General features: G+C 35.8%; 1 long non-coding RNA gene across 2 annotated transcripts in view; it reads left to right on the top strand.

The window, feature by feature from the left end:
- LOC148939674 (uncharacterized) overlaps window positions 1-27,826 on the top strand; it is a 128,349-nt gene that overhangs the window by 56,844 nt on the left and 43,679 nt on the right. The window contains exon 4 of one of the 2 annotated variants that reach the window (XR_016143551.1): window positions 19,826-19,911. The exons of the other annotated variant lie outside the window; for it this stretch is intronic. This is a non-coding gene — a long non-coding RNA (uncharacterized LOC148939674). Of the gene's footprint in view, window positions 1-19,825; window positions 19,912-27,826 lie in introns of those variants that run through there. 2 annotated transcript variants of the gene reach the window in all.

Below are 27,826 nucleotides of genomic sequence, written 5' to 3'. Positions count from 1 at the left end.
TAGCATCTATGGGATTTAACCCTGGGATTTATTGTGAGTACTCGTTGTTGGTTGACGAATGATGAAGATAGATGCTACTAGGTTGTATCTGTACTAGATTATCCATTTGTAATGATTGATTTCCAATAGGTCGTTCCAATTCCTGCAATAAAAATAACTAGGCAGAATCAGATGTTCTTTAAAACGAGTAAGGCATAATACATGATAAGCAATAACATTGGGTAGATTCAACGGTGACTATTATGCTACGAGACAACAGTTAACAAATATATTGATATTATTTCACTTATATTGATTTTGAAAATGTGACGTTATTACTACACTTGCTTCAAATATATAGAATTTCTATCGGAATATATAAAACAAAAGAATTTCTTCTAAAACGCTGTTTTAGAAGAAAGACGATATTAAGAGTTTAATATTCGTTTTATTTTCAGTAAGGTTTTTTATTATACTCTTTAGTATATGTTATTGCAAATATTTTATTTTAATTTCCTTCAACGCTTATTTAATTCTACATTAGATTTAAAACTGTCATTTTAAACACGAGTTAGACTACATCTTTAAATATGAGGTATTAATTTACTATACGTTTTCATGCCTTCATTGTTCACGCACGTCCGTGCTGTTTAAGAAACGCATGTTGCAGCGTCGTAACCGCGCGGTTTTACGTAAACTATAATTATAGTGAGGGGACTAGACATAGCAAGGGCGAGTTGGGCCTCTATACCCACTCGTTTTCTAATGTCCTCCTTTTTCCTTGGGTTATACGTTTTCAAGGGATTCCAGGTTTAACGTCTGCATTTCAGTCCTGTCTGCGTGGTCTTCCTTTGGGTTTTGCCTTCGTGGTCTAAAAACTCTTCCATAGTTAAAGATTAGCAAGGTTCTGATAGTCAAAGAAATCGCAAATACGAAACATACGGTCAGTAGTATGTTTCACCAGAAATTTTTTGAGAATAGTCCGTGTCTAATCTCCACGTACGTTAATCTTTGGTCCTCAATGGTAAATAGGGGGATCCGGGAATCTAATGCATCTCTTATTTTTGTAAGCGGTAATGTTCCTTTAATCCTTTCTATTTTAGACCATATTGAGGTTTCAGTTCCTCATTATTTATATTGAGAATAGTGTACGATAGGTTGATTGCCTTAAAGTTGGTTATTTTAGGACTTAATATATTTGTGCTTGTAGTTATTAAAGGTGTTTGTACTGTCGTTTCTTTAGTTAATAGTTGAAAAACCTGTTTTATGGTTGCTGCACCTAAATCTTTCAATAGTAATTCTGTCCTATAAATTTGATAGATTCTTTCAGTATAATTATAACAAGACAAAATTCCGACGGTTTCTAACGGAACAGAAAATAACCAAAGATCATTTTAAGGTGTATAAATATTTCTCGTTTAGTGCTTCCTATTAAAATTTCATAAGAATTAGGGATTTCTTCTTTTTGTGTATCTTTTAAACATATATCTAGCATACAAGATCCTGATTTAACATTATAAATAGGAAACGTTAGCTGGCATACTAGGTTTTTAAATAATATTCACTCTTTTAGATCTTGTGGATTAGCTAAGGCAATTTTCTTTTATCCTGATCAACAAGTAAATATTTTGCTTCGGGCGTGATTGTCTTAAATGATTTTTTTTCTATTAGGTTATCATTTTAAGGTGTATGAATGTTTCTCGTTTAGTGCTTCCTATTAAAACTTCATAAGAATTAGGGATTTCTTCTTGTTGTGTATCTTTTAAAGATATATCTAGCAGACAAGATCCTGATTTAACATTATAAATAGGAAACGTTAGCTGGCATACTAGGTTTTTAAATGATATGCACTCTTTTAGATCTTGTGGATTAGCTAAGGCAATTTTCTTTTATCCTGATCAACAAGTAAATATTTTGCTTCGGGTGTGATTGTCTTAAATGATTTTTTTTATATTAGCAGGGAAGGTAGAAAATTTATAAAGGTCATAAATGGATTTTTGATTCATCAATGGACTCGTTACTACCGTGAATAATTGTTCATTTATTTCCGTGATGTGGATCTTTAATTTTGTATAATAAAGAAATAAATTTGCTACTTCTGGTTCTATGGGTAAATTTAAACCAAATGTTAGATGTTTTTGTTTTGTCTAGAATACTTTTTAGGTTAGAAGGATCGAATAGGTTGTATGACAAAGTTCCCCCAGTGAGGGCAAATAATGCTAACTCGAACTTACTAAGTTCTATCGCTAGGTTCAGTAGTGACATGTTAATCATATCGAGTGATACCATGGTATGGCTCGCGACCGTAATCACGCGATCCACTTCGTTCCTTAGATAATTCATTACATTTACAATTTTTGTGATTTTCTTAGATATCATTTCGATTTTGTCCCTTTGATAGATTGATATACTAGCTTGTATAATTTGGACGTGTAAAGTTACGTTCATGGCATTGTTCAGCCTTTTTACGTTTTAGCTCAGGATGTTTAAGTCCTCCTCCGTTGTTAACCCAAAGAGGTGGGAGGCAAGTTCTCCAATGATGAGAATTAGGCTTATGGGTCTTCGGTATTTACTTCTTCGAAAGAATGCTTCAAACATTCTTGTAGTAATTTCTTTCAATTGTTGTATTTCCGTAGTTGAATAATTTAAATAAGGCTTGTAATCTTTGTCTATTTAATATTAAGAAGGCTTTAAGAGTTGACACTCTTTTGGCGTTTTCCTCATTTAGATCAGGTAATGGTTCGATACCTTCTTTTGTTGGCTCGTCGACCATGGCTAGTGTAGCGCACTTACGTTTGCCGTCTATTGTCCAACATTTCTTATGTACGTAATTATCTTCTTCCTCTTTTCATGATTATTTTTCTTTTCTTCAGGCTTATGCCTTTGAACTTTTATCATTTGTATTTCGGTATGTGTTAGTGGGATTCTCGTTCTGTTTTATAAAGACTTTGCCAATAGAATTTGTATGTGTAAATGTGGGTCCTGTCTACCATACCCATTTTGTAAATGTCGTAGGTTTTAGATAAGTCAATATAGTTAAGTTTCTAGGTGATTCTCCTCTAAGTTCGATTAATTTTGGTACTGTATTTGTAGTAGTTTTCGATATCGAAGACTGTATCTCTTTTGCTGGGGTTTCATATGAAGGTTTGGTTGTCGTGAAATCTTTTTCATTTTCTTCTGGTGAATTTGTATATTTGTGATCTAATTGGGGAGTTGGGTATTTGTTCGTTGACTTCTAATTTTTCTACGTTTGTTTCATATACTTTTCTAGGTTTTTTTTTCTATTTTCCTTAATTTCTTTGGGTGATGTCTGCTTGTTAACGTTGTCTATGGCATGATTTTGCATTAGTTCTTTGAGAATGGTCCATAGGGTTGGTAATTCGTTCAGCATTGCCTAATTTCCATTGTAAAGTTTTCCTTTTCTTGTAGTCGATAATTGAGTATTTTCTATAGGTTTTATTGTAGTAAAGTCTCTTTGACCTTTTCTTTCTGTCTCGTTTGAGGCTGGTCCCTAGTGCCATTTCAATTTCTGCCATTTTCTTCTCAAAGTCGTCTATTACAAAGTCGTGGGGATACTTGAATTGCGAATTCTTTGTTATCTTTACTATGCATTATTTAACTAGCATCTAATCCTTTGTCCGATCTTAGGAATTAAATATCGATTCTTTGAGTTCGTTCGTATTTTTCTCTAGTCTTGTTACTTGCTGGAACAAGGTTTCAAAGGGTTTGGGGTCCAATTTCATAAAAATTTTCCATACATTAAGGCTGGCTAGCAATGAATTCTCATGCTTAAATATTACTCCATGCTTTACAGTATCTTGGGCTGCTGCATGAACAATGAGGATTATGATGATATCCTTTAGCCTTATATTTTTGTTTGCTTCTAGAATTAATTTATTTCTAATTTATCTATTTTCACAAATTTATTTACTCTACTATCTTTTTTTTTCAAAATAGTATTTGTGTTTTAACTTTTTACTTGAGCTATTTTGTTGTACTAATTTTTATTACTTTAATATGTGAACTTGTTCATGGCATTCGCCAAACAAAACTGAATTGTAGTATAATATAGGAGTTTTGTTTATGATTTATGTCATAGGGTTTTGAATGTTCCGGGGTGAGTTTTAACTTTTAATTTAGTTATAAATATATTATAAAATTTTGTTTTATGTTTTGTTCTTTTAATTTTTTTTTCATAAAGAGTGATATGTATATTTTTGATTTGTAAGTTTTTGAATTATAGGGTAAATATTACATAATTACACTGATATACTATTTATATCATACACACTCAGATACGAATTTTATATCACGAAAAATTATTCTTAGCAACATTTTGTACTAAATGGTAGGGAGATTGTAATGTATTATTCCTCTAGAACTATTGAGGTGAGCTTTATTCTATTGTAACATAACTTTTTATTCTGAGGAAGGGATTATGGCGTTATTTTGTGGGTGCATAATTTCTGACGCTATTTTTTGATAGTTTTATTTGTATACACGATTTCTTCCCTAGTCATCCGCATTTAATTTTAATATTGACGTATCTTTCGGTAATACGTTACGTGTTTTTAACAATGCTAGCATAGTATTAAGTCGATATACTTCCCACGATGACGCATCTGTTCTGAGGAACTTCAATTTAAACACTATGTTATGTTTGTTATTCCTATCTGTGTCTAAATGCATCAAATAGACTAACAGCTCGTTTGGAAGGTATAGGCCTTTCAACGTATTCGAAATATCTCTTTTTTGTATATTTCCTCGAATTACTTTGAGACATCGTTCAGCTAAGGAAGTTCGGATTATTTACGACTTTTACTACGGTAAAAATTAATTTTACGTGTGACGCCTTGCAACATTTTTGTTCATGTACAATAGTGTCAAAGCCGGGGAAAACTTTGGATCCGAAATTTTCATCTTCTTCAAAGAAGTTTAATGTTATTTTCTTTAAATCATTATAATCTCGTGCGGTAACTTCGAATGTGCTGAATTTTGTTTCTGGATTTATGCCATCAAATTTCCAGCAATTGTTATATAATTTTTTAAGAAAAGTTCCTACATGTAGTAGATTCTACCCTTGATCTAATATTAGGGCTTGGAATCGAAGTCGCCAAATGGTAGTTATACCATTTTCATCTTGAAATTGCCAAAGATTATTTGCAATAAATCCAGCAATTAGGGGATACTTGGACATCGGAATCTTTTGTTAGAGAATTCTGAACGCCATCTTAGCTGCTAATCTAGTGTGTTCAACAATTGTTGGTATTGCCCGTGCACTAAAGTTGCAGTACACTAAGTTTGCTATTACTCTAAGATTACTCTTATCTTCCAGGAGACTTCTTGGTGATTTTAGGAGGAAATGTAGTGTAGTGAAATTTAGTTCTTCCACTATCTTTACTAACACATATTTGCTCAACGATTTTTTTATGTTATTCATACTGTGACATTTTTTATGAATTAGAAGACATTGAAGAGACATAAAACGCAATGTTTCGGATGTTGAATCTGGTTTATTTTATTGCGGACAACTGGGGAATTTTATCATGTTTTTTTGTTAATAAATTAATATTTTACCGGAGTAGAGTTCGTAATGTTCCATGTAGGTTATATCTTTCCGATTTTTTGCCCTGCCAGCAATGACGATACGCGAGAGGTCGTCAGAGGTCAGTGTATCTGGAAATGGGTGATTTTAATTTTAACGAGTGATACATTCTTGTATAATTTAAGATAACGTGTCATTATCGTGGTTCCTAAGAGGATTGTAATTTTCAGGGGTTTTAGTTTGCGTTTCTTTTTCGTGTTAGGTTTAGAGTTTAGAATCTTCTATTAATTTTCTTGTTATTAGTCTTATAGGCGTCTCTTTTTCTTTGGTGTGTTTTCATGCGTTTCAGAAATAATTTACTACCCAGGGGTTTGTATTCTTCAGAATCGGGGTTGAATAAAAATTGATTATAATATTGGATTTCTAGCTGGTGATGTACACCTTCATATTTGACACATCTTGGATTTTTCTCTAGATTATAGCAAATTTTTGGAGAACGACATTTGTCAAGGAGTAAAAGATCTGTTTGAGTTGGCCCTTTGGAATAAAAATATTTGATATTTAGATTCTTCTGTCGACGCTTTATTGTCAATTGTAGACAACCAAGTTGTTTCGCCCTTCTTTCTCTATATTTTGTCTTAACCTCCCCTCTAGCTATATGATATTTAGGGGTATTTGCGAGCGCTAAGCCATATTTATAAGTGTGGGAGCATACCTTTTGATATTTTAAGTTAGACCTCAGCGTTTTGCGTATATTTCCCTTCCTTTGTCGTCGACCACCAGCAGGGCTGCTGAGTAGATAATGTTTTCTTTTATGTTTGTTATTGCAATAAACTCCGTATCAATTATCGCCTTTCGGATAGGCCTTGATTCTGTTGTCATGATCTGAAAACGATCAGTTTATAATTACGCACTTTTATAGTGGCAGTTTGTTGTTTTTAGTAATATTATTCTTTGTTAGAATGTGGGTTGATTTTCATAGAAAATCTGAGACAGAGCCAGGCCTCAAATAGAACCAAATGTTACTCGATGTCGAGCTCCACCCCAGACTTCCTACAATATATGGTCTATCTATTTAATGTTTATGACACAACATAATAAGGAGTGGGGGATGGGTTTCATAGATCATTTTGTGGAAATATAGGTTAATTTTCATAGAAGAGTTTAGGGAACTCTCCCACGCACAGAATAAAACACCGTTTGTTGGCGAGCCGGAACACAAACTTCCCACGATATAGAATCTGTTTATTTAATTTTGATAACTGGGTTTATTTTGTGCTGTTATATTGATTGAGTAACATATTCCTTTAGCTGAAGTAGTTGGGGAGGGGCTCTCCTAGATCACTTCTGTTGAGATACAGTTGTTTCTCGTAAGAGAGCTACCCGATCGGCGGAATGTGCCAAATAGGACTCTAAACACCACTTGTCATCCTAAGCCGACCACGAGCTTCCCACGTCATTCGTTAGCCACTATAGTTTCGTTAGCCACTAATGTTTTGAAATCACTGATATCACTATATATTCACTAATATTGACTTTGTGAATTAAATTGTTTGTTGCTGGCTCTGAGTACAAACTTCCTACGACAAGAACACGCAAGCTCCCGCGGCAATAGTATTTTTGATTTTTTTTTTTTTACTTGGGTTGTTTAGTTTGATGCCGTGTGGATAAACATTACATTGAACATATTGGGTGAGTCCTTGTGTTATCCTTTCGCTTACGGCTAAGGATCTGTTGCCCATTTGTTACTCGCATGCATTACGGTTTTAATGCTGAAAAATTTATTTTATACAGCGAGTTTTTTTTTTTGATTGTTTATTATTACGAAACATTGGTATTGGAATTTTTTATTTATTTTGCACTAACAAGGGGTATTTCCATCTATTAGGTTTTTAAACTGTTCTACCCGATTGTGTTGTTACTTTTTCCTCGGTTTCTTGAGGTTTTTTCTTTTTAGGTTTTGCTAGCGACATAAGATCAAACTTTTTGTATTGTTTTTCAAGAATTCTTGACTTTTTAATTTTGTTCATTTTGCATGCGCGGCCGCTGAGGTTGGTTTTGATTTCCCTGTGTCTTTAACTGCCATATTGTCGGATTCGCCGACAGACTCTTTGAACTAATTTCCAATGATTCCACATTAGAGCTCTCAGAAGTGGCACTTTGCGTTTTTGAGGTAGAACCCCTTCCTTCATATATTTCTTCTCCTCTGGAAGTAGAAGGTTTATTCTCCAATTCCTCATTTTGAATTCTCAACTCGGGAGACTTGAAAGATTCTTGAGAGCTCTAAGAGGAAAAATTTTTGCAGGGTTCCTCCATTGTTTAAATATCATATCTTCGGGGGGATGAGGCATTTTTTTCACTTGCGTCTCCATCCATAAAAAACTTCCAGATATACTCCCCAGTGTCGGTAATTAGTAAACGGGATTCTTCCTCTGAAACCCTAAGAGGTTACCGACATTGAGTTTTTCAAGTAATTTTGTGAGGTTTTGGCGGTAAAACCAGGTTGTAGGTATTATTTTTGAACATTTGATAGTTTGACTCATAAAAATCTTTGACTTGTTTTGACCCTGCATGGTCATTCCTTATAAAATGTGCAAAATGCTCACAGTTGCGCCAAATTAAATTGTATTGTTGGAACGACACAGGGGCGTTGGCTGCTTTTGCTCCGTAAACAAACACCATTGCCCTTCTAAAAATTTCGTCCGATGACAATATAAGATATTCTTCATCATACGAATTATTGATTCTGCAACCATCTTCATCTTATACATCTAGAATTTCATCCACTTGTACTGGGTGTTCTGCGGAATTGTATTTTTTTTTTGTAGAAGCACTACTGCCGTTTCCCTTCCATAAAAGTTTGGAACCGTAAGAAGAAAATAAAGTAACCTTAAATATAAGAAACTTATTTCCTTCTTACGGTACACAACGTAGAATCCCTGAACTCAAAAATTGAAGGAGCATATGAAGTGAGTTCAAAGCTCAGAATGTTTTTAAGCTATTTCAGGCCACTGTTAGTGCTGGAATCTATGCCACACAGAATTCTTTTCACTGTCATAAGCTCTGAAAAAACTGTGCTTTGTCTAACAGCATTCGTTTTTTATCCCGATTTTCTTGAAGCAACATCCATTGGGGTTACTTTAACTTTTGAAAAGGCTTTTTCACCCCCTTTGACATGCTTGGCTGCAGCTTCAAGTCTTTGTTCCTCAGTTGCAAGTAAGGGGCTCGCAACCGATGGACTGGCCTGTTCATTGGTTATCACATTCATAAGGCTTTCTTCAGGTGTAGTAAAGGAGTCTGTGTGACAGTGCAATATGGACACAACCGTTTTCGCAAGCATCATCTGCTTTCCTTTAAATTTCGAGCTATCTTCGTGGTGCGGAGACTCAAACTCTGAAGTTTCATCCATATTAATAAGGTCATACAAAGTAGACAAAGCTGAGGCAACAAAAGATAGGGTATTAATCTACCTTACGACTGCTAGTGGGCTTGTTGTAACACTAACCAGACCAGAATTAATTTTAGAATCAAGATATATGGTGAATTTATCAGTATGATCCGGCTGCACAAGGTTAAACGAGCCTGGTCGCCTTTTTACATTGAATAGGCCTCTGTCAAGTAAGTCTCGCACTTCATCTGGCAGGTTCCTCATCTCCAAGATGTACTGTATCAAACCCTCGACCTACTTGTGATGGCCTGCAGCTACAATGAAGGGTAGCATTAACTTGGCACCTAGAAGGAAGTCAGACCTGCAGCCAGAGCGCTCACCATGATGGAACTGCCAGAAAACAATCATCATCTTCTGGTACTGCTTTCAAAACTTGAGATTTTGATTACTGTCTCGAGACCTTTCAAATTTTTTCAGCCATGGAGATAAAAGCTCTAGTTTCTCATTGATTGCTTCAACAACACCAGTAAAATTGTCAGCTCTTCAAGAATTCCTGCACAATCACCATGCTCCTGACCTTCACAAACATTCTCAAATGCTTCCCAATATAGCTCGGTGATAGCTTCAAGCATGATGATATGTGCAGATAAGGCACGTCATACGGCTTTCCAGTCATAACTTTTCTAGCCGTTCCTTCTCAAATGATTCCAGACTGAAACATAATTTCTTCAACTCCACTGACCAACGGCAGCAAGATAGTTCATCTCCTGATGTAACCCTCCTAGCCTCAAAATCACATCCCGTTACTCGTCACGGTTCTGCAGCCGCAATGCCGATATAATCTTGTATATCGCCAAGTCGCAAGTCACTCAGTGTAGGGTAGTTGTAGAAACTTTGCAGTCCTTCGAAATGTTTGAACAGCTTCTGAAACAACGAGTGGATTAGTTCGTTGCTGAGGTTTTACTGGGAGGTAACCAGTTTGAGTTTCTGGCAAACTGGCTGATGAACTAAGTGCTATCTATCAGCTATCTAAGTGCTATCTAAGTGCTAAATATCATAACAACATAATAAAATAACATGATAACATAATAACAAGATAAGAAATAAATCAAAAGATAAAAAAAAACACTTTAAAATAAAGAGGACCAATCATGATTTAGTTTACTGGCGGAAGATCTAAAATCTTTTACCCTTTTATCAATAATTGTCGAAGGGAAAATGAGCTTGAAGTTTTGGGACAAAAAAGAGTTACTAATCCAAGGGGGCATATGTAAAAGGAATTTAGCAAATTTAAAATAAATCCGATGAACATTTTTTTTTGAAACAGTAAAAAATTGCCAAATAGGAGACAGAGCAAGAAGATGAGGCACAGTTATACTATTATAAAGTTTAGAAAGATGGAAACGACTAAGGTGTGTAACGTTAGAGACAAGTGACGCATAATCTAACCTTTTTTTTCAAGATTTTGAATGGCAAGCTTAATAGTTTCCTTAAATGAATTTCCAATGGGCATTCCCAGGTAGAATAAGGCTTTTAGAGAGGGGGAATCAAGTTTCAGTAAGTTGGAGGGATTTATCAGAGTATCCTTTGAGGTTAAAATCGACAGCTACAGTTTTATCCACATTAAAACTTAAACCAATCTGCTTATATTCTAGTTTTAACTTCGAAAAGGTGCTCTCACAAGCAGAGAAAGTGCGACTCAGATTTAGGATATGGTCAGTATACGTAAGTAAAGAGATGTCTAAACCCCCGTAAATACAGGTGGACTCAATTGTACTTTGAGCTGGAATGACTGAATTATTAAAAAGCGCTGGGGAATTAACTGGTATACTATAGAAAAATTCAAAGATATTGAAATTAAAAACTTCATTGGGGTGCTGTTCCCATGAAAATTTGTAGAACTTTCGCCCCGACTACTCTCGTCACTTGGAACTCTCGTTCACACTCTATTAAAACAATTTCCTCAGGTAGGACTGTTCTTGTCGCCCCTTCCGCAATTTTGATGCATGAAGACCCTTCCAGCTGCATGATGAGTGTATTACCAATTTGATGAGAAAAGGTATTATGCCCTGGACCATATAACAAAACGGCACTGCCGAACTTATCTGTTCCACATAGAAAAGAACCTTATCTCTCAATTACTTCTAGATTTTTTTAAAATTCCTCTTTTACAAACTGCTTCAAAACAGAAAAAAATGTACGTCGAACCAATGATTCGCTACCTCATTGAGAAAATCTGGCTGAGTTATATCCACACATTTGCATATCCAGCAGTGGTCCGTATTTTCCCTGATCATGTTCCGTTTATTCAACCTATACATTGGTGGTTTTCAATTTGCAGGTATAATGACATTCCCCAATCCAACTGTAGGCTCTTTATTTAGAAAATCTAATGGATGGTGAATTATTTATATATTGTAATACCTTTCCAGTGAAACAAAACAACTTGGTCGTAAAATGTTTTTGTTTCTTTCACTGTATAGATCTTTTACGTAGTTTATTTCAGATATTTCAGCGTACTCGACTTCCTTTTCTGAAAGAACCACTTTTAGGTCTTCAAATCTTAACACTTGGAAAAAACAGTAACTGGCAATTGTCAACGTCAAAAGTAAAGTAACTCCTCTTCAAGTAAGTTAGTCCAAACTGTCCAGGTGGCAAAGTAGTTGACTGGGGAAGTGCAACATTGCGGGACCATCTCGACGGAAGCTTAACTTGATCACTGGCATCTGCTGATGAACTCGGCTGGATAACAATGCTAGTGCTGACATGACTGGACTTCCCATCTGTTGTTTCCTCCTGTGAAAAAAAAAAAAAAATCAATTTTGTTGCAAAAGCAGTCAGATATTCTCATTCATTGAATTCTTGGAGGTTTTTCTCTAAACGGTTGATATTTTTGAAACTCTAAGATCCCCCTCCCTTCTAAAAACTCATCCAGGCGACCACATCAATAGTAGCGCACACTTGAATCTGTTTTGTCAGGGGTCCACAGTACTACGGTCAAGTAATGAACACACTGCTGAAATGATAGGAAAAGATGTAGAAGCGAAACATATTCGTCAGTTTTTGTAAGAATTGTCACTCTTTTTTTCTTAGTGACTTCGACTTTTGAAACATTTAGGAGGATGGGGCATGGCCTCCTTTTTCTGCCACTGATTACAGATGACAGGGTAACTATTACTTTTTTTCATCTCCTTCTATGATGACAATTTCCAATCTCTCCCCAACCACTAATTATACCAATGTCTTCATCGAAATTTCAGGAGTATGAAGGAAAACATATCGGAGTGGCCGATGTTTCCCTGTCTAATGAAAAAATTGCTACATCATACAACGCTTGGTTCGATGAACCTACGACATAGTTTGGATGTATGATTACTTGCTTACTGTCGAACTTTTCTTCATTTACGTAGATTATTGAGATTTGTGGCACATTTGGGATGCAGTGGGGTGCAGTCAGAACATGACGGTTTGTTATCAATGACCCACTACACAGATTCCAGTTTTTATATGCAAGATTATATATGTTGATCTCTACCATCCATGGAAGGCTTCCTCCATCAGGTTCTGGATGAACATGCAATCTCAGTATGCCGTTTTCAGAATGGAGACTTATGTTTTCCTCCATTATTTTAACCTTTGTTTTCCTGCATCTAACCATGGAACGCTTGAATTGCCCACAATCTGTGTGTCTTCCATGGAAGGCACACAATATGACCGACTATTGAGAAATATTTCTCCACATTCTGTCAGAGCTCAGCCAAAAAAATTAATATATATAAAAAATAAAACTCCTTTAAAAAAGATAGAAATAAAAAATACAACTTTAATCTTATTTGGGTTACTCTTCAGGATTATATATGTCGATCTTTACCATCTACCTAAGGCTTCCCTTATCAGATTGTCGATCAACATTCAATTTCAGAATGCCCATTTCAGAATGGGGACTTTTGTTTTCCTCTATTAATTTAACATTTGTTTCATACATCTATCCACGGAAGGCTTGAATTGCACACAATCTGTGTCCCTTCCATGGAAGGTGCACAATATTTTGGACTGCGGAGAAATATTTTTCCACCAAAATACAAAGAAAAACTTCTTTAAAAAAGATAGTAATTATAAATAGCACTTTAATCTTATTTGGGTTAAACACTTGCTTGTTTGTCAGGCATTGTTTTTTGCTTTTATCGTCATAGGATCTTCACAGAGTAAAAGAAAATCTATAATTTAGTAAACTTATATTCTGCTTCAACTTTATAAACAATGAAAAAAGTATCCCCTCGGTGCACAGGAATGCACACAATTGAAAAAAGTAAACAAAAGGAGTATGCATGAAAAGATTACCACAATAAAAATCACTTTGAAAAAACTGGAGCATTTTTCTGCCCACAGAAGTCCCTCTAAAGAATCAAGATGAAAGTTTTTCTATAAGAGAATGATCATGAAGCCCAACGACTACAGGTTAAGAATAGTTCAAGGGTTTGAATCAAAATTGTCGTTTGAAACTAAATATAAAGAGCCGAGACGGCTCTTATTAACGAAGGGAGTAATGCAGTAAGCTGACCAATTAAGTCAGAAATTTGTTTTTATAAAACCAAATAAAAAAAAACAACGCACATTATACATTATGAAGAACTTTCGAAATAACGAGTTTAATACAATAAGTTTTGAAATTGACAACCAAACTAAGAGGTAACGTAATTGCTGTGGAGACGGGGTTTTCAAATACCCACTTCCTTGTTTTCAAACAGGATGTGCGGTCAGGGCATAAACTTCCCAATAATCAATACTATATGTGAACAATGGGCAGTTCAAAGCGTGTACCCATTTCCTGGAGGGCTGTGGGAGATCAAGTCATCCTCAAAGACCCAGTTATTTCCATGGGATATATTTACCAGAGGGAACTTTCTGCGGGAGCAACTTTCTACTCGGGGGTGGAGGGGGGGTATAGAAACCTTTTCCACTGAGAGGGGATTACCGGTATCATTTTAGAACAATCACAAATTAGTCTTTTTCAAATGAAAGTGTGCTAAGAATAATGTTTCACCCAAGATCGTCCACAAGAAATTTTTTGAGTGGAATTGTTAGGGATTAATTTTCCTGGAAGGGGGGGGGGCGTTGTTTTACGTGAAAAGAACTTTTTCCGGTGAAAACAGTGCTATTTAACTAATTTCTCTTACTTACAATTAAAACTTACAAAACTTACTGAAATGTTATTAAAACTTGCAAAACGCTCCTCACAGGCAAAATGGCAGGTACAGCTGACTCAGAGATGAGATGTATTCTAGAAGAGCTTCTTTCTTCCTCTGAAAGTGATGACTCAGATGTAGTCATGGAAGAGTACTCACGGGTGACAGTGGCTGCTTTTTCTAGCTTAAACCGTGAAATTCATGTGAGACAAGAAAATTACATCAAAGACATGATCGCAAAGTATTCAGATACAGACTTTAAAAAGCACTTCTGAATGAACCCAGATACATTCGAAAAGCTACTAGACTTTATTAATCTGCCTGAGTCAGGCTATTGTGGTGGTAATATGCCTATTCAGAAACATCAAATGCTATATAGTACTCTGTGATATATGGCTAACCAAGCTTGTACCCTCAGACAGATTGGAGATAAATTCAATCGCTCAATAAAATGTGTCTGGGCTGTTGTAGGGAGGGTTTGTTCTCATATAGAGAGAAAATCAGACCAGTTCATTAAATGGCCAAGTACATTGAGTCTAAATACAGTAACTAGAAAATTTGCTGATCGCAGTGGTTTCCCGGGAGTCCTTGGTGCCATTTACGGCTGCCATATAAAAATAGTAGCACCATCTGAGCAAGAAGCTACATATCTAAATAGAAAAATGTTTCATTCTATTGTGCTTCTTGCCGTATGTCTTCCGAATAGAGAATTTTCATTCATTCATGTGGGGTTTCCTGGTAGTGTACATGATAGTAGAGTATTCGGGTCTCTACCACCAAGCATCCCAGGCAAATTCAACTCTATTTACTAATGCTGATTATCACATTATTGGTGATAGTGCCTTCCCTGCACTTACATGGTTAATACCAGCATTAAAAGAAACTGAAATTATTGATGAAAAAAGAAAAAGATTTAATAAGAAGCTCTCAAAAACTAGGGTAGTAATTGAAAACATATTTGGTGATCTACTCAATGGATGGTGAATATTTAGATTTATACACAGTAAGGTACCTCGAGCAATTAGTATCTCAACAATCTTAATTGAAATTGGGAGGTAAAGGTTGGTATTACTGACTATATGACGAACTATTTGGTTCATCTTGTAAATTGCAAGTGCACAAGATTTTACTTAAGCCAAATATGAAAAATATTGTACAAATCATGATATTTGAGGAAGAATTGGTCAAAAGTGCTGCATGCTCAAGCCTGCTTTCCCAAAAATTCAAACCTAAAAGAAGTGCACTCTTATTGTTTTAGGAATACTTGAAACTGAACAAAATTAAGGTGCATTGTCATACAATAAATACACTAAGAAATACTATAAAACAAGTTTCAGATATAAACACAAGCAAATGTCAAAACTATAAAAAAATAAAAAACCAAAAGAAAAATAAACAGTTAAACGATTTAGAAGGCAAAATAGAAACTTTCTTCATCTTCACTAGTCTCTCTCTGTCTTTTTTTCCTCTTTTTGTTTTAATGAGTTCATCTTTTTTTTCATTTTTTCCTCATGTCTCCTCTGTCTTTCCTGCTCTTTTTTAATCTTTGCATTTTCAAAAGACTGCCTGAATAGTCTCATCTCTTTTAAAAATTCATCAATTTGGTGGTTTTGTTTCCTTTTTTTCGAACTGCTAGATGCTTCATTTACTGTAACATTGCTTTCACTTATGATACTGGTGTTCAAATTTTGCAATGTTCCAGGTTGAGCTTCATTTCCTATAACATCATTTTCACTCATACTGGTGTTCAAATTTTGCATTGTTTTAGGTTGATTATCACTCCCAGTACTAGAAATTCGAGGTTGAACATTAGGACTCACAATAGAATCGTATATTTTGGGGGGATTGATATTGTGTTTGTCCCCCCATAATTTATCCATCTCTTCAAAAAACCTTGGAGGCTTTTTATATTCTGATCCTGTGTTTTTGCAGGAATCAATATACTTTTTATAGGTGTGCTCCAGGGACCGAGCTTGTGCCCATACTTTGTTTGTCCCCACCTCCCCTTCCATAACTTCAAATCCCTTCAGTCTCAGATTGTTTGCCACTTCTGCCCAGACCATTTTTTTTATTAATTTACTTTGTAATTTTGCCTTAATGGCATCAGTTGGCAATATTTCGAATAAGGCAAGTTTTGCTTGATTGTCTCTTGCTTGCTGATCAGGGTCCTTTGAGTTGCACCACAGTCTAAGGGTACTGGTACCTCCTGGACTTTCTTCAGAACCATGATCAAAAATACTGAGAAACTGCTCACAAAAATTACCCAATTTAAGGAAGTTCCAACAATAAGTCACCGGTGGTCAAAATACTCAAGGACTCCTCTTTGATCCCCATCCAGGCTCAAAGCTTCTACTATGGTCATTTCCATGGAAATCTCCAAAGAGTTTCTTTTTGAAAATAGCTTTCAAGCGTAGTTAGGGGTATTTAGCCTTTTTTTGCTTTTCTTCAAAGCTTTGAAAAAAGTGTTATTATATTCCAAATATTACATTTGTTTATTTGTGCAAATATTTTTGGTAATCACTTATGAGGTGATTGAATTTTTTAAACCACTGTAGATACGTAAGAATGTTGCAGCATCTAGTACCCTGAAGTCATAAGACTGTCAAAGACTCCTCCTTGAACCTCCCAAATTGAAAGCTTTTATTATGACCTGGCCTTTTGATGTAACTTGGGCACTGGACCAAGGGCGCCATTGTCACTCGAGTGCTACGGTAGATGGGGATGTTGATATCGCTTTCGTCACACAATTTCGTTTTAGGGTGAATCTGCCTGGTGCTTATCAATGAATGTTTTCAATGTAAACCCGTTTCATCAATAAGAATAACAAATGGGTTGGACGCATATGGTCCTTTCCCTTTGGACGATAAAACCATGCAAGTGCTGTATCAAGTCTAACTCACGAAAATTTTGTTAATTTTGTCAACTTTTTGGCATCCCTGCTTTCAATGAAAAAAAATCAAGGTACTATCACTTAAATATAATAACTCCCTAAGCCCCTCCCCCTCCCCCATCTGGATACCATCTTGATAGGATACCGTCTATGCTTTAAATAAAAAAAATTAATTAACTTATTAGCACCCCCGCTTTAAAAAAACGAGGTATTATCATTTAAATATAATAGCTCACTACCCCCCCCCTTTTTTTCTGGATACCACCTTGATAGGATGCTGTCTCTGCTTTAAATTAAAAAACAATTAAATTTTTGGGATCCCTGCTTTCAAAAAAAAAATGTCGAGATATTTTCATTTAAATGTAATACCCCCCCCCCTCCTGGAAACCACCTTGATAGGATACCGGGTCAGTTTTCATCAGAAAAATAATTTACTTAATAATTAACTAAGTCACTAAATGGTTCAAAATAACGTTAATCAGCTTAGTTTTACTTGAAAAAAAAATTTGGGGGTATGAGTAAGGGGGTACAAAGACAACAAAAATGTCAAAACTATTCATATATACCTCAAACTATTGGAAAACTGAGTCATATATTCGCCGTGGCATTGAATAGGATTCAAAAAATCTAATTAAAAGGGAGCACACATAAAAACCGAATTAGGCTAGTCGCCTATGAGAAATCGCAAAATACCAAAGACAATGAACAAGTCCTAATGTGGGGCCATGGGTCTATCAAAATATTTCAATGGTTTCCTAGGGAATTTAATGTCATTTTCTTCTGTCTCCACTTTAAATGATAAAAATAGTTATCTTTTTGACATCCCTGCTTTCAATAAATTTTTTTTTAGGTATTATCATTTCAAAATTATAGCCCCCTGCCTCCCCCCCCCCATGGGCAATAATTTACAGTTTTTTTATGGATCATATTTTTGGGGTAACTTTCGGTTCAATCTTTACGACTCTACTTTGGTTCTCCATTCATATATTTTGCAAAAACTTGTTAGATTCAGTTTCCAACAAGGCGTAACATACCTATAGTACTGCTAAAAAGTTTACATTTCCATGGAGGGGAATTGAAAGGGTTAAATGCTCAATTTGAGTCTCCTCCTATTGAAAACCCTCGCTTTAAACCGTTTCCAATGGAGTGCAACATCTTTACTTTTCTGTTAAAAAGTTTGTAGACTACAGGAGGAAGATGAATGGGAAAATTATGCAGAGAGAAGGGAAGAGGGCGTTGGGGGATCCAGTGCCAATATTTTGCCTCCAATTCTGCTAATTCCTAAATGCTGTATGAATCTAGTCCAAACAGTGAGCAACATGGCTAAATTTCTGCTAAGAAGCTGGCAGAGACACGGAGAGCGATGCTGGATAGATATGGGCCGACTTTAGTCCTTCAACCATGTAGATGGAACATCTAATCATTGTAAAATTTTGTAGTAGATACTGGGACCCAGGCAAGTCAAAATGGGGTGTTATTATGAGGGTGGATTATGAGGGGTGTTTTTGAATTTCTTCTCAAAAAAATCTGCTGAAAATTCAGCTTTTTCTTTGTTGGTTTCCAGCTGCTGACCATTTAGAGTTAGCTGGTAATGTAAGGGGCTCTCTGTGGAGAATTTGCCACACATCTTGTCCAGGAGTTTATGAATCTTTGACTCTTGAGTTTTGCGGGACATTGATAAGAGAAAGTTTTTGCATGCCTCTTCTTTTACAAGTTTGATTGTTGTGTTAAGTTTTGCCTCTGCTTGTAGCTTTGCTATATATTTTCCAGTGGATAAATTTCTCTTGAAGGATCTGATGGCATTTCTTTTATTGTATCAAGCCTCTTGGCAAGCTAATGTCCACCAAGGCTTAGAGGGTTTGTTATTCCTCAGTGTTTTTGGGCGTTGGGACTGGGGTATGATACGTTTTGCAGCATCAAGAAGTAATGATGTGAGATTTTTTTAGAGTTGGTTTGGGTCAGTGGATAGTGAAGAGTAGTCATGGTTTGATAGAATGTGGAAGAAGTTTGGCCAGTCTGCATTTTGCCGCACATAGTGGAAAATAAAATTATCAATGATGGCTTGGTCACCAATTTTTGTGCATACGGCAAAATGGTCGCTTAGGAGGTTGTCTATTCTGTTGATAGTAGTTTTATTTATTAAATTTGATGAGACTAATTGAAAATCAATTGTTGAATAACTCCCACTTCTTTTACTGAAGTAGGTGTTTAGGTGTGTAGGAGTCACTAGTACTATATTGATAAAATTGGTGAAAAATTCCTCTATGTATTTTCCAGCATTATTTTGAGGTGAATAACCCCAGATAGGACTATGGGCATTGAAGTCCCCAACAACCACTAGATTTGATTTTGAGAAGTAATTAGAAATGAAATTGAAAAAACTTGTCCATTGTTATTACCATTTGGGTTATATAAATTAATAACAGTGACCTCCATGTTTGCCAGCCACAACTTTATACCAATTGCATCAATGTCATGACTGATATCAGGATACCACAAAATTTGAGTTGTGATTGTACAAGGATGGCAACTCCACCACCAATTCTATTGGAAGATCTATCTTTTCTTAGGACATCATAACCAGGAATTTTGAGATTAACTGATGAGTTTAAATGTGTTTCTTGGAGGCATAGTGAGTTGAAGTTGAATATGTAGCGGCATAAGTTTGTAAGTAGATTTGGATTTTCTTCTGATGTTTCCTTTGGTGATTTTGATGAGGTAAGTTTTGCAGGTTTACTTTTGGAAGATTCTGGGTCTTGGTTTCTATCTTATCTTATACATCCATCCTATCTTATATTCTATCTTATCATTTGCATTGAATTGTTCTTCTTTTTCAGGATGAATTTGTACCAGGATTGTCGACAGACCAAACAATTTTGTAACGTCCAAGTTCTTAAAAACGTAACTTTTGATAGGAAAGTTTCTGTTTAAAATGACGAGAGAAAGGTAAGGGTAATTGGTTTGGTAGGACTCTGTAGCTATGAAAGAAATTCTTTTGACATTTGACCCCAACAAGGGAATCAGCTAGTAGGATTAGTCTGTTTAAGTTTCAAGTTTGCACTTCTGATGCAGGTTTTTTGTCATAGCTGTTCTGGGGCTCAGTTTTGCAGATGGTTTGCTGTTGTCAGATCACATTTTTGCTTGTTTCGAAAATGTTTTGTTTCTTTTTATTACTTCAGCAATGTGGGTTACCATACACTTTGAGGCTATTGGACCACTAGCTGCTTATGAAGTAGAGTTCCCACTATTTTGGGGTACCCCAGATGCATGTCCTGTGCATGTCCAGAATCAGGGTTGGCACTTTAAATGGATTTTAATTCAAAATCAACGAATTGAAGTTATCAAGTATTTTGCAATAGGTTGCATAGGTTGCATCAAGACGCTGGGTAATTGTAGACAGAGAAAAGCCAAGACAGATAGTCCAAGTAATTGGGAGGCAAATGTTTAAATGGATGGGGCACGGGTAAATGACAGGAGTATGCATGCCTCTCTTATTGGACACATACTTGTCAGGTTAGTTTTTGGAAAGACATGCCTGCCTAGAGTCTTAGGCATGCTGATCAAGAATTCAAAAAGAGGCAAACAAGGCACACCCACCTATGGTCTTAAGAAGGTTGACCAAGAATTTAAAATTGACATAGGACCATAAATTTACTTGAAATAACAGGCTCTAAACGTGTGCACGATTTCAGAGCAATAGGTAGTCAGCGACAACTGCATGAAAGCCTGACTTAAGCCTGATCTAGGTCGCAATAGGGGATAAGGCACTTTGATTTTAGACAATATGTTGTCACACACTGAAGGGATAGGTAGGAAGGAATATCAATTTTTTCCCACTCTTATTCCATGACCCAGCGGCTGTTATTCTTGAGTGGAATGCAAGGATTACTGAAGCCAACGTGGAACGTATTGGACACAGGTAAGTGGCCAGAAACACTGATTGCAGTGTCAAAACGGGAAGAGGGGTAAGTTGCAATCGATTTTGTTGAGAGGAAAAAGTCAAGGTTGGATGTAGACCCACTATTATGTATATATGTAAATACCAGGTCGTTGTTCAGTACACTGAGTTGAGGACAAGAATTAAGGATCTCTATCCTAGAGCTCTTAGTATCACTAAGCTAACAATTCATATCCCTTGCAACAATAGCAGTAAAGCCTTGTTTCTGCCACAACATTTGCAAGCCTAATGCACGATATGTTGAACTTTCACTCTGAATTTCTCTAACGGGAAGAGGGAAAAATTGTAATCGATTTTGTTGAGAGGAAAAAGTCAAGGTTGGATGTAGACTTACGATTATGTACATATGTAAATGCCAGGTCACTGTTCATTGCACTGAGTTGAGGACAAGAACTAAGAAGGATCTCTGTCCAAGAGCTCTTAGTATCTCTGAAGTTACAATTCATATCCCCTGCAACAGTAGCAGTAAGCCTTGTTTCTGCGATTCTGCCAAAGAATTTGCAAGCCTACTGCGCGCTATGCTGAACTTTCGCTCTGAATTTAAATCACGTTAATCAGTTGGCATGTATGTAGAAAAAACGGAAACGTCTAGCGAGTAGCTGAACTGACACACAGGAATTAGAAGACAAAATTGGTATGGAAAGACGTTCGGAACAAACAAACAGAGCAACACCACCAGACGGTCTTCGTTTCCCTGTAAATACTGCACAACACCGAAAACGTGAAGCCTGTCCGACGACAGGCTTCACGTTAGGGGTTTTCATTCCACTTTGGTATTTCAGATCTGATCTGCACTCTTCTCGTATGCGCAGTCGTCGTCGTTGTAACAACTGCAGGGTAGGACAGCTTTGTGGGGGCATTTGGTTTGGTAGGGAAACTAGTTCGAGTAAAAAGATTTAAGTCACCTTTATTCAGTCGCTCCATGAAGCGTTTAAAACGACGGCACATATAATTTACTTTTGTAGTTACGCCTGCACTTATCTCTTCTCTGCATGCAGGGACCTCGGCTGGCTCAAAAATGACGAATGTAGGAAGTTGACGCTTTTCTTTAGCTGATTTGGCAAAGAATTTCACAATCTCCAGGACATTTCCTTCATCTTTAACTGATTTACGGAAGAGGTCCGGTAGGCCAGATTTTTGTAGGAGCAATTCTTTTGCACTCAGTATGTTATCTCTAGAGAAAAACTCCACAGCGCGATTAATAATCAATTGATGTTTTATTCCGGCTAGCATTGCTCTTGAAATAAAATTTAACACCGCATTCCAAATGATGTTTTCCATGTTTATATTTTATAATCATTAATCCACAAATCCATCTTAGGTTGATTTTTCACCAACCTTAATTACTGCATTAAATCAGTCCAAAAAATATAAGCAGTACCAGATTGCGTCAGAATGAAAAATGAAAAGTCTCTTAATACTTTAATCCTTTTGAGATACAAACAATTTACATACGTGTTTTCGCTTTGAAATCTAGTTGAATACTCTTTTTTTTAAACACATAAATTTTATTTTCAGTAAGAAAATAAGAAAAAAACAAACTAAATGAGGCACAAATTTTATTTATTTATTTCAGTTTCTATGATGCACAGGAGGCACAAGACGCCTAACCTTGAGAAGATTCGATTTTGTAAAGTGACGTTTTCATACCTGCCTTTAAAATATTCTTCAGATTTACTTGGTCTGATTGTCTTATACCACATGTGCACCACTTGACAAAGTGTTCGCAGTTGTGTGTTTCAATGTTGTATTTTGTGAATTCTTAAGCAGCTGGCTGCGAATTAGTCCTGCTTGCAGCGAGTGCAAGCAGGGCAGTTTCAATGCGATCTCTTCTTTCATGTCCTTCAATGGGTTCGTTGTTAATTCTCCATGTGACGCTGTCTTTGATTTGCTTAATTGAGTGGCCAAGAGAGGAAGGCCGTTCAACAGAAAATGAGCATGATTCCTTCAATCACTCGTGCTCCGGATTATATTGTTTTCCGGGTAAGTGGGCCACAGCGTGTTTGAATATAATTTTATTCCTGCTATCGGCTAAATGGTTATATGGGCCAATGTAGATTGCCCAGTGGTAATACAAAAACCCAACCTTGGTTCTTCTCTCAAATATATAAAAATACATTCGTTCATTTTCGGCTCTTCTACACGATGGTACATACACATCGATAACTGTGACTTCGTCTTGGTTGTCGACAATTGATTTTTCCATTAAACTGGGACAACATCTATTTTATATGGTTCTCTTCATCTGATGTGTTGTCTCCGGCACCTTTTATACCATTAGAAGGAGGATCTTTTTCTGAGCTAGGCTTTGCACCAAGCTTTTGCTGAAACATTTCTTTTGCGTTTTTTCGAAATTGAGGTGCTGCCACTCTCATCCTGTTCACAACTAGAAAATGACTTTCCTTGAGCTCAACTTTGTACCACGCTTCAATCAATTATCTGAAGGTGCTTCTTGATCCTGTTTCACTTTGTTTTCATCCGTTGACCCAATTTTATAATGGCTTAAATGTAAACCTTCTTTTTGAGCCTTATTTTTGGTGGAGTTCTCGTACAAATTGTGGCCTTTGGTACAGCTCAATTTCTTTTTCTTCAAGTTTGAGTTACCACCGTTTTATTTCTTGGCCTCATCAGAATTATCTTTTTCTAGGGCTTCATTTTGTTTTTCCTTGCTCATATCGCTCTTGAAACGTTCTAAGTCGGGAATCCACTTGTTCACTTCGGCTGCTTGCAAATAACGTTGCGTTGACAATGTCCTCAGAATATTACAAACCCTGATGTTGAAATCCAGGCCACTTCCAGCAGTCGGTTTCGCGGTGTTATCAAACTTATAAGAATCAATAACCGTTTGCTTGGATTGAAAAATATTTTTTGCTTATATCCAATCTAATTGTTGCTTCTTTTTCACTTCTTTTTTCAAGTATGCTACTGTTGAATTCAGTTTGGTGACTTGAAAATAAAACTGGATAAGATTCCATCTAAATCACGTTTTCTAATTTGGCTTTGGTAACTTTTCAATTTTTCTGAAAGTAAGTTTGTCTGTCGTATAGATTCCATTATTTCTTTCCGTAAACTGAAACTTCTTCGCTTCTGGAGATCTATAAAAAAGCATAACATTTTAGCAATCGTTGCAATCTCTCGCTATTTTTTCGAAAGGATAAATCTGTCTGCTACCTGCAATCTTTTTAAATTTTGAAAAAAGGATGACCTTTTTGTCCATCTGACCAGGACTATTATTTTTCAAGTCGACTTTTATAGTTTCAGGTCCCAGTTTAGCGCGAGCTAAGGATTTTAGACGCGTTTGGGTTTGTTTGAACTCGCTTTATTCTCAATTTTGAATAGGAAACAGGATTTTTAGGAAACTTACACTAAAGGTTAGACAGGTCATTTTTCTAGAGGTAGATTTTTCTTTTTATTGATTCATTCATGCGAATTTGCATATGGGTAGAAAATAGTGGAACTCCGTCTAAACTAGTGTTTAATTTAAGAAAAGACCTTTTACCTTGGACCTTTTAATTTTTTATTTGTGTAATTCATAAAATCTAAGATATTTGTATGTTTGCTAGCAAATGGCTACTGAAATTAATACTAATACTTCAACTAAAAACAAAAAAATTTGAAAGCAATAAGAAACGAGGCCAAATATTTAGGTTTTTTTGTTAAATTTGTATTGTACAATTGAAGTGACTTCAATTGGGGGGAGGGTATTCCTACCAGATTCTTTTTTTACATACCATCTTAGAAAAAAACCATATTTTCGTGGTAATATCATCAAAAAAACTTTTTTTTTAAATTCGGTCCAGGCATTTTATTTCTTTTCAACATTCATTTGTTACAAAACTTTGGCCAAACAAACCTCGCAATCCAAATTTTTGAAAATGTTGAGCATTAGTTTAAGTTTGTTTGCCCTGTTGTTTACCCAAGCTCCTGTCATTACCCTGAATGAGGTTAACTCAACAACGTAATTGTTATAGTGGGGGACTGATGCAATTTTATGTCTAGTGATTACTGAGAGTGGCTTTGGTAGTTTCATCATACACTTTATTTTGTAATATATAATAACTTCTAAATTATTTTATCTTCACGTTTCTGCATAACTAGCTGCCGTATTCGCCTATTCATTGTCCTAAGTTTCAGCATGCTCAGCCCCTTTAAAAAACCTTATGGTTTTATGCCGTGTTAGTCTCTTATTATTTCTTCTTGAAGCCGCCTTACCAGTACATCTTTCTTTGGATCTTTTATGCTTACTATTTAGTTTAAGCACCTCAAACAAGCAGTGACAAAGAATCTAAGGCAAACTTTGAGGTGTGTGATCCCAAATTCTGGCTTTGAATTACCACCTATGCTCTTAATATTCCTTAATATTCGGCTTGGGTTGAATTTTTATTTTCTGTTCTTATGTACTCGTATATTACTTGTTAACGGCGAGGATGGGCTATCGAACATACACATCGTTCATTCAACTTCAAAGAACTATCTGTGGATAATTTCATAGGATTATCATCATACCTTTCTATTTCATTGTAAAACTTATATCTATTTTTTGTTCTTTTGGATCTCAGCTTTGCAATGCGTGGGTCTAATAGCTTCTCTGTTTCTTCAGCACTAATAAATACAATTTAAACCGTTTTCTGTTCAAATTTTCTTCTTAGTTCTTTCTTTTTTTTGGATAATCTCTTCGGTCTCCTATATTCTCCCTTTTCTCAACTTTCCCCGAGGAGTTGCAATCACAAACCAAAATTGGGTTTTCGGCCATTGCGAAGATTATAGAATGGAGAAGAAATGAGCAAATTTGTACAACAGTAAGAAAAAAAATATATGTATTAGAGATATATATTGCAAAGAAAAAAATAAAGTAGCAGTAAGGGCTATCGATCCTAATTCTAAGGCAATTTGTGCAATAATTTTGTAAAATTCAACATTTTAATCATCAAAACACTGATCGATCATCTGTGGTACAAAACATGGTAAAACCCTATTAAAGCACCCATTAAAAGCACTCCCCAGACAGTAGAGAAATTGGTGATGAGAAAAAAAGATAATGAATTCTCACACGCCCCAAGCATAAAATACCTCATAACGACATTTCTTTTAAATTTTGGCTCATTAGCCATTGATATACTATGAGTAAAAATGTAAATGCTTGCAGAAATGGAGTATACAAGTTCTCCACTTGCTATTTCTCTACCCTTCGAATTTTGCAGTATTGATTTTTTTTAAAATAGAAATTAAGCCGTGGCTCACACAATAATAAATACAAATACAGAAGTACAAAAGTACATAATAACGCCCGTTTCGAGTTATTATCGTCTCCTCCATGATAACACTGTCACTAACACCTAACACTTCCGACACAGATAACACAGACGGACTTATTTGACATCCAGGATTTAAAAATGTAAAGTTCTTCAATTTTCCTAGAAGAAAAAATAACAAAATCAGTTGAATAAAAATGAAGCACGAATTTAAGGGACTGATAATCGGTTTGGTAGACAAATTTCTTATAGTCCTATGAAGAAATTTTGTTTCCCTGGTGCCAACTCAGGTCGATTCAGAACTGGAAACCGTGATTTTCTATGATTGTTGGTCTGGTTGGTTCAAAATTATGACTCCACAGTAGTACCAAATTTTCGTCATTTTTACGACGTTGTGAATAAAGATAATTATCGACGTTTGAATTAACAGTTTTTTGTTGTGATACATTCTTGTATAATTTAAGATAACTGGTCATTATCGTGGTTCCTAAGAGGATTGTAATTTTCAGGGGTTTTAGTTTGCGTTTCTTTTTTGTGTTAGGTTTAGAGTTAAGAATCTTCTATTAATTTACTTGTTATTAGTCTTATAGGTGTCTCTTTTTATTTGGTGCATGCGTTTCAGAAATAATTTACTACCCAGGGGTTTGTATTTTTAAGAATCGGGGTTGAATAAAAATTGATTATAATATTTGATTTCTAGCTGGTGATGTACACATTCATATTTGACACATCTTGGATTTTTCTCTAGATTATAGCAAATTTTTGGAGAACGACATTTGTCAAGAAGTAAAAGATCTGTTTGAGTTGGCACTTTGGAATAAAAATATTTGATATTTAGATTCTTCTGTCGACGCTTTATTGTCAATTGTAGACAACCAAGTTGTTTCGCCCTTCTTTCTCTATATTTTGTCTTAACCTCCCCTCTAGCTATACGATATTTAGGGGTATTTGCGAGCGCTAAGCCATATTTATAAGTGTTGGTGCATACCTTTTGATATTTTAAGTTAGACCTCAGCGTTTTGCGTATATTTCCCTTCCTTCGTTGTCGACCACCAGCATGGCTGCTGAGTAGATATTGTTTTCTTTTTTGTTCGTTATTGTAACAAACTCCGTTTCCATTATCGCCTGTCGGATAGGTCTTGATTCTGTCGTCATGATATGAAAACGATCAGTTTATAATTATGCACTTTTATAGTGGCAGTTTGTTGTATTTAGTAATAGTATTCTTTGTTAGAATGTGGGTTGATTTTCATATAAAATCTGAGACAGAGCCAGGCCTCAAATAGAACCAAATGTTACTCGATGTCGAGCTCCACCCTAGACTTCCTACAATATATGGTCCATCTATTTAATTTTTATGACACAACATAATAAGGAGCGGGGGATGGGTTTCATTGATCATTTTGTGGAAATATAGGTTAGTTTTCATAGAAGAGTTTAGGGACCTCTCCCACGCACATAATAAAACACCATTTGTTGGCGAGCCGGAACACAAACTTCCCATGATATAGAATCCGTTTATTTAATTTTGAGAACGGGGTTTATTTTGTGCTGTTATATTGATTGAGTAACATATTCTTATAGCTGCAGTAGTTAGGGAGGGGCTCTCCTAGATCACTTCTGTTGAG

The sequence above is a fragment of the Artemia sp. Qi Xiang Cuo genome, chromosome 21 (assembly GCF_049724085.1).
Source record: "Artemia sp. Qi Xiang Cuo chromosome 21, ASM4972408v1, whole genome shotgun sequence".
Taxonomy (NCBI): domain Eukaryota; kingdom Metazoa; phylum Arthropoda; class Branchiopoda; order Anostraca; family Artemiidae; genus Artemia; species Artemia sp. Qi Xiang Cuo.
This window is presented reverse-complemented; position numbering and strand designations above follow the sequence as displayed.